Here is a 7,631-nt window from a genome sequence, read left to right as displayed (position 1 = left end):
CATTTCCATTTCTCTGATAGTACTGCTCAGAAATCCTTTCTTGGATGCTAGTATAAGCAAGCCCTGTGCCAAAGCCCATTGCCATGGGATCCTCTCCTTGTTGGTGGAGATGAATGCCAGGCCCTACATGAGGATCAGGGCAGAGTTGTCTAGAGGCAAGAGTTTCAGTTCTTAGTGAGTTCCCCTTTGGGGACTCTTAATCAAGAGTACCCCCTTAGGTGACTCATCAAGCTTCAGCTTTTCTTAGTCTAGAATCTGGGGGTCTTCCAGGCTTCCAGCTTTGAGAGAGAAGACAGATGAGGCCAACACCCTTCAGGTTACTTGAATAAAAGTCTGGGAACACATGGCCTGTCCTCGACTTGCTACTCTAGAGACTGCGGGGTCTTTCCCCTTGGCTCAGATCTAGGACCTTCTCTCAGTTGATCTGACTTATCTTTGCAGCCACTGAGAGAGCTCCTTCATTCTGTGTTGTTTGGCATATATTCTCCTATGTACGCCTTCTCTGATTTCTGTTTTGCTACAATTTAGATAAATGGGCTTCTTTTTTATTCTCAACATGTGTTTATTGTGGATCCGGTATCAGGTGGGAAAGTAGTCAAGCCTTGGATAGAGAGTTTGGGGTCCCTTTGCCCCCAAAACAACAACGTAATTAAAAGTTAGCTAGAACTCGATCATATCCTCTAGATGAACAGTGTTTAAGGGAGCAGATCAATCTAATTCCAGCCTGGTAGCTAGCCCCTTGGTCTGAGGGGAGCAGAGTGGGGGCCTCTGTCCCCAACCACCAGCTTCCCCTCCCAGCAGGAAGGAAGAGTCTCTCTTGGAGAAGGCTGGGGGTAGAAGGGACTAGAGATGTCTCTTCTACCTCCCTTTGCCACACTGGCGACCCCCCCTCTCTACCTGCTTTCTCCTATCTGCACTAGGTGGCTTACTAGAGCGCATTTCTAGGATATTCCCCATACCTTTCAGATATCCCTTGGGTTTCCACCAAAAAAAGGATTTTGCCTGGGGAAGTAAACCCAGTGGGGCTATGGGAGTGAGCAGGAATGATCCAAACTTTATTTTAGCCAGGATTTTCAATCCTTCCATTACTCCTTTTGTCATAACAAACCTAAGTGTTTGCTCACCTTTCACTTTCTCCTGGCTTCACACTCCAGTGAAAGTGCTAATGAGTAGTGAAACAACAACAACAAAACCCACCACCACCAACCAAAAAACCTAGAAAGCAAAAAGGGGAGAAAAGCCAAGGACCAGGCAGTCTACAAGTAGAGGAAAAGAAGTTTGGGATTCCCAAGGATCCACCAGAGGCAGACAACACCATGGGAGGTAACTACAAAGCAGGTCATTTACTGTGCTTGAGGCAAGAAGATCTGAGTTCACAAATCCTGCCTCCAGGTGTGTGACCCAGGGCAAAAGGCCCAGCCTCTCTAATCCTCAGTTTCCTGATCTATAAAATGGGTCCTCAAACAAGTTAATGTATGTAAAACACTTTGCAAACTTGAAAGCCCTTATAAAAGTCACTTCTGGATAAATGGAACCATCCTGATACGGATCACTTAGCTCTTTAGATTCAAAACCTTTGTAGTTTGGGCAATAAAAGACTGTGATAAGGATCTGGACAGGGGATACAGACAGAGGAAGGGAGCCTACAGGGGCAGCAAGGTGGAAAAGTGGATAGAGCACTGGAGTCGGGAGGACCTGAGTTCAAATCAGATCTCAGACACTTGCTAGCTGTGTGACCCTGAGCAAGTCACCTAACCCCGATTGCCTCCAAAATAAATAAGTAAAAAGAAAAGAACCTAGAAGGAGGCTGAGCAATGATGCCAAGGAATGGACTAGTAATGAGAGTGGGAAACAAGAATGACTCCTCTTCCTGCTGGCCCAGGGCTTCAAGGAGGAAAGAAGGAATACCCGGCACCACAAAGGACATCTAGGGAGACAGTGTTTTCAGGGGAGAACCAGGTTTCCATCTCAAGTTTTAGTTCTAAAAGTTGGACCAATTTCTCTCCTAGCTCACCTTTTGAATATTTCATCCCAGTAACTTCCATTTCTGAAACATCATTCTTTTCTTAAACATATTCCCATCATCCTTTTTATGACAATCCAAATTTTGATATGACATCTCAAAGGGCTGTCCCGAACAGCTTCCTGGAGTTAGTCAGTCAACCAGCATTTATTAGGGAGAAAGGAAACAAGCATTCATTAAGTACCTACTGTGTGCCAAGCATTTCGCCAAGCACTTTACAAATATCTCATTTGAACCTCACAATGATGCCATGAGGTGGTGGCTATAATATCCTCATTTTACAGATGAGAAAACTGAGGTAGGCTGAGGTTAAGTGACTTGTCCAGGGTGACATGGGATAGGGGAGGAAGAGAATAAGCATTTATATCGCACTTACTATGTACCGGGCCTCTACTTTACAAACGTCTTATTTGGCCACAGCTGGTAAAGATCTCAGACCCAATTTGAACTCAGATCTTTCTGTCTACAGGTCCTCTGCTGTATCCACTGCGCTACCTAGCTACCCCTATTGAGAACCTACTATGTGCTCAAGCACCTACTATGTGCTGCAAGCTAGGGAAGGTGTTTCTAAGATACTACAATTTCTCCTTAACGCTCCATGATGTCACCACTTCATAAATTTAATTTTACATTTTTAACTTCCAGAAAAAATGTAGAAAAACACCAAAAAAACACCCCAAACCCTGTATTTGAATATCATGGGTGCTACCAGACTCATTCATCAGTGGTAGCCATCTACAGAACTTTCCACATGTTTGCAGCCGGACCATGCTTCACATACCAGCCAGTTAGCCACCCTGGGCAATGAGGGTTAAGTGACTTGCCCAGGGTCACACAGCTAGTGTCAAATGTCTGAGGTCAAATTTGGACTCAGGTCCTTCTGAATCCAGGGCCGGTGCTTTATCCACTGCGCCACCTAGCTGCCCCCAGAATCACTTCTTTTTTTCATTTATTTTATTGGGGGGGGGGCAATGGGGCTTAAGTGATTTTGGGGGGCGGGGCAATGAGGGTTAAGTGACTTGCCCAGGGTCACACAGTTAGTGTCAAGTGTCTGAGGCTGGATTTGAACTCAGGTCTTCCTGAATCCAGGGCCGGTGCTCTATCCACTGCACCACCTAGCTGCCCCCTGGCTGTCTTTTTGCCATCTGCCTTGCCACTGCACCCTCTGGACCACCAGACCTTCGGAGTCCTTGCCCTTGGGGGCTTCATCCTTTGGTGCTCCTGCCTCTCGATCCAGTCAGCCCATTCACCATCCCTCTGACTTCCTAAACCAAACACTCTCCCCAGTCAATTTTATCTTCTACATTAGAATCTGCTTCCTGTGGGCAGGAATTTGCTTTTGTAGCAGTGTCCCCGCTTGATAACAGCTTTTCATTCATTCACTCTAAGTTTTCCCTCTCTTACCAGTCATTTAACTTCTCAGCTGGGGAGATTTGCATACAGAAAGTTCCATATTTAGAGAACCACAAAACTTAGAACAGGAAAGAACCTTCAATCCCTTCATTTTGTAGACAGTCAAGCTTCCAGCTCCTCGAATAACCTGTTGCCACTGGCCAACACTTGAGAAAATCACTTCTGAGCTTTCCTTAGAAACTTGTCTTTCAAGGGCCTGTTTTCCTTACACAAAACAGAACATGTAACACCAACTTTGAATAAGATTTTTGAACCTGGTCTCATCAAATTTGTCATGAATTCCTATTCCCTCTAGTTTAAAAAGCTGTTTCTCCTTTGACCTCCATTTAATCTCCCCACCTCTCCCGGCCCCGCCCCGCCCCTGCCCCCAGGCAGTTAGGAGGACCGGAGTTCAAATTTGACCTCAGACACTTGACACTTACTAGCTGTGTGACCCTGGGAAAATCACTTAACTCTCATTGTCCTGCCAAAAGAAAAAAAATTGTATAATCTTCCCCCCCCCCCCAGGTCTCCTTTCCACAAATACTTCATCTAAAGAAAAGTCTTTTTAGCTTCGGAACCCTCAATCAACCAGATTCTTGGGTGCTGGGTCCTAACTCTGTCTCCTTTGCTGGATACTCCAGACCAGGCCTTCTAACCACAGGTGGCCCTCAGAGTTCTGTCCTGGACCCTCTCCTCTTCTTCTCCCCCTATACTACTTTACTTGGAGATCTCATTGGCACTCATGGATTTAATGACCATCTCTATGTGAATGTCTTTTTTTTTTTCTTTTTTGCAGGGCAATGAGGGTTAAGTGACTTGCCCAGGGTCACACAGCTAGTTAAGTGTCAAGTGTCTGAGGCCAGATTTGAAGTCAGGTCCTCCTGAATCCAGGGCCGGTGCTCTATCCACTGTGCCATCTAGCTGCCCCGCTGATGATTCTTAAATGTCCCTATCTTGCCCCAACTTCTCGGCTGACCTCCAATTTCCCATCTCCAACTGCCTTTCAGACATCTCTAACCAGATGTCCAGTAGAAATATTGTTTTAGATTAAAATTTTTATTTGTAATTTATGGAATAAAACAAGTATTTGTACAACAATACAATAAAAAAGATGATTGCCTATGACGTTGTAAATCTTCTATGTTCAACTTGCTATTCCTTTCAAATATACAACAAAATTACCATTTAGAGTTCTTGGTTTTTCTTTCCTCCTCCGCCCCGCCCCCCCCCACCCCAGAGATGACTATCATTAGACACAAATAGGTGTATATATGTAAAATTATTCTCTACATACTTATATTTATCAGTTCTTTCTCTGGTTGCACATAGAGTCTTTCTTCACATGTCCTTTGTAGTTAATCTGGCTATTTATAATAGTCAAAATAACTTACTCTCTCAAAGTCATTCTTTTTTTAGTGAGGCAATTGGGGTTAAGTGACTTGCCCAGGGTCACACAACTAGTAAGTGTTAAGTGTCTGAGGTCAGATTTGAACTCAGGTCCTCCTGAATTCAGGGCTGGTGCTCTATCCACTGCGCCACCTAGCTGCCCCTAAGGTATCTTTTAATACTCTGTCATTCTACACTAAAGGACTAAGTCTGCGACCCCCTGTCCCTGTTCTCTTGTAGGGCTCCATCCCTATCACCATCTCAAGAACCCTGCAGAGTCATTCTATAGGGTCTCCCTCTCCTTGTGTCTCTCCTTCCTTTCTAGCTCAGTCCTATGATTCCCTTGATCTTATCTTCCTCTTCTACTGGCCTTCTCTGTTGTGAACTAACTCCCCTGCTTCCTATTATTGCTGACTTTCTGGCGGTGACACTACGGTGCTTGCCACCATCCACTGTTCTGGCCACACTTTCTCTCATGTCCTCCCGGGGCAGGAAGGAAAACCTGGTACTCTGTCCTCACTGCTGCTGCTGCCTCTGGATTCTCAGTGGACCACCCTCACTCAACAACTTCTTCTCCTTTGACATCCGCATCTTTACAAGGCCTAGTCCCAACCCTTGCTTTTCCACTGACCACCTTCCAGGACATTCCTCAACTCCCTCAATGACCTCAGCACCTGTATAAGCTTTCTTTCTACCCCAACAGCCCCTACCATCCCCCTCGGCACCTTCAGTAAACATTCTGCTGGTCCATGGACCATGCAGTTCCTCAGCCTTGGTTCTGGGCGGCCTTTTCTCTGACCAGTGACCAATGTGATTGCTGTGACCCACCTCACTCTTTGCGGCACTCTCAGCTGTAGAGACAGGAATAAGTGATGGAGCAATCCCCTGCACTTATTACTGCCATATCTCAATCCTACCAGTCACCCCTGTTTGGGGAGATCTTTTTTATGAAGTATAGCATATGGTAACCCTTTCTATCTACATGCTAGAAGTGAATACCTGCAGACCATAGCTGCTCTTAGTTGATGGATGAGGGGCTCTCTGCCCACCTTCCACAGACATGGCAGCTGACATGAAGACCAACTGCACTCTTCTCCATCACCTTGGAACCCACAAGATGTCTTCAACTTGAATTTATTGGTTAGGCTCTGGGTTTTGCCCTTTTTAGTGAGGCAACAGGAAGGCCGTCAGGCTCAGGGCAGACGCTGCTGGATTTGAAGACATAAGTTCTGGGTTCAAATTCCACCTCTGGCCCCAGGGACTGTGTTTTTGCCTTTCTTTGTATTCCTAGGACCCAGCACATTGCTTAACTCTGAGTTAGTAAAAAATGCTTGGGGCAGCTAGGTGGCACAGTGGATAGAGCACCAGCCCTGGTTCAGGAGGACCTGAGTTCAAATCCGACCTCAGACACTTAACACTTACTAGCTGTGTGACCCTGGGCAAGTCACTTAACCCCAATTGCCTCAACAACAACAAAAATGCTTGTTGACTGACCAACCTGTGTGACTGTGGCTAAGTCACTTACTCTCTTGCGACTAAGATTCCAGTCAAATCAACAAGCATTTATTAAGTGCCTATTATATACTAAGCACAATGCTAAAGATGGCCTGGAGCCTCTGAGATTATTCCTTCAGCCTCAGCCCCAAGGTAACTGACCCAAATCTTTTGCCCCTTCAGCCCCTAAATTTGCCATTGCCCACCCAACAGATAATTTTACCTCCTACTCTACGGGGAAGCCTGAAGTCATCTCCAATGAGCTCATTGATCTCCCCTCCCACATGCCTCAGAGCCACTCTGTGGTCACCAGAGAGTGAATTAGTGAGTGAGAACACATTTGTTAAGTACCTACTATGTGGGAGCTTTGTATTGGAATTTGGAATCTCAATATAAAATTGAGATTGTATGTGTTTTCAAGGAGTTTCCACTCCAGTGGGGAAGACAACACATGTAAGAAAGCTGTGGTCAGGAAGGGGCGTCTTGGTTGGGAAAGAAACAGAGATGGTGAATGAAATCACCCAGAGCTGATGGACATGCCCTTTCTAGAAGATAAAATGGCAGAGGAGGCCGACAGAAGGAAAATGGCCAAGGTGAAACATGAATTATATCTGAGGATTGCCATGTAGGCCATGTGAGGCCCTGTGATCCAGCAAGTGGTCTCCTCACCAGAAAGGCCTGAGTTCACCTGCAGCCTCAGACACTTTGGGGCTGCTGACCATACAGGCTGTGGTGCACCACTCGGCCATCACCACTTACAGAATGTCTACCCATGCTCCTAGGTGTTGCCAAGGTACTTCTATAACTTGTCACAACTCTGAAGAACACACTAAAAACTAAAAACCCACCCCTTGCTCTTTGCTATCCCTTCAAGTTGGTTACCCTATCACTCTCATTTGATCCTCAAAACCACCTTAGAAGGTAGGTTCTGTTATGATCCTCATTTTGCGGTTTGGGTCAGGTATGAGGCACAGTAGATGGAGCACTGAGCTGGGAATCAGGAAGACTCATTTTCCTGACTTCAAATATGGCATCAGATACTTACTAGCCATGGGGACCTACACAAGTCACTTAACCATTTTTGCCTTCTCAGTTCTTCATTTGTCAAGTGAACAGGAGAAGGGAATGGCAAACTACTCCAGTATCTCTGCCAAGAAAATCCCAGTGGGGTCACAAAGAGTTGGATATGACTCAACAACAACAAATTTTACAGTTGAGGAAACTGAGGCAGGCAAAGGCTAAACAACTTGTCCAGGTCACATAGCTACTAAGTGTCTGAGGCTGAATTTGAACTCAGGACTTCCTGACTGAAGACCCAATGTTCTATCCATTG

This window comes from Dromiciops gliroides, chromosome 3 (genome assembly GCF_019393635.1).
Source record: "Dromiciops gliroides isolate mDroGli1 chromosome 3, mDroGli1.pri, whole genome shotgun sequence".
In the NCBI taxonomy this organism is placed as follows: Eukaryota; Metazoa; Chordata; class Mammalia; order Microbiotheria; family Microbiotheriidae; genus Dromiciops; species Dromiciops gliroides.
Note: the sequence above shows the minus strand (reverse complement) of the source record.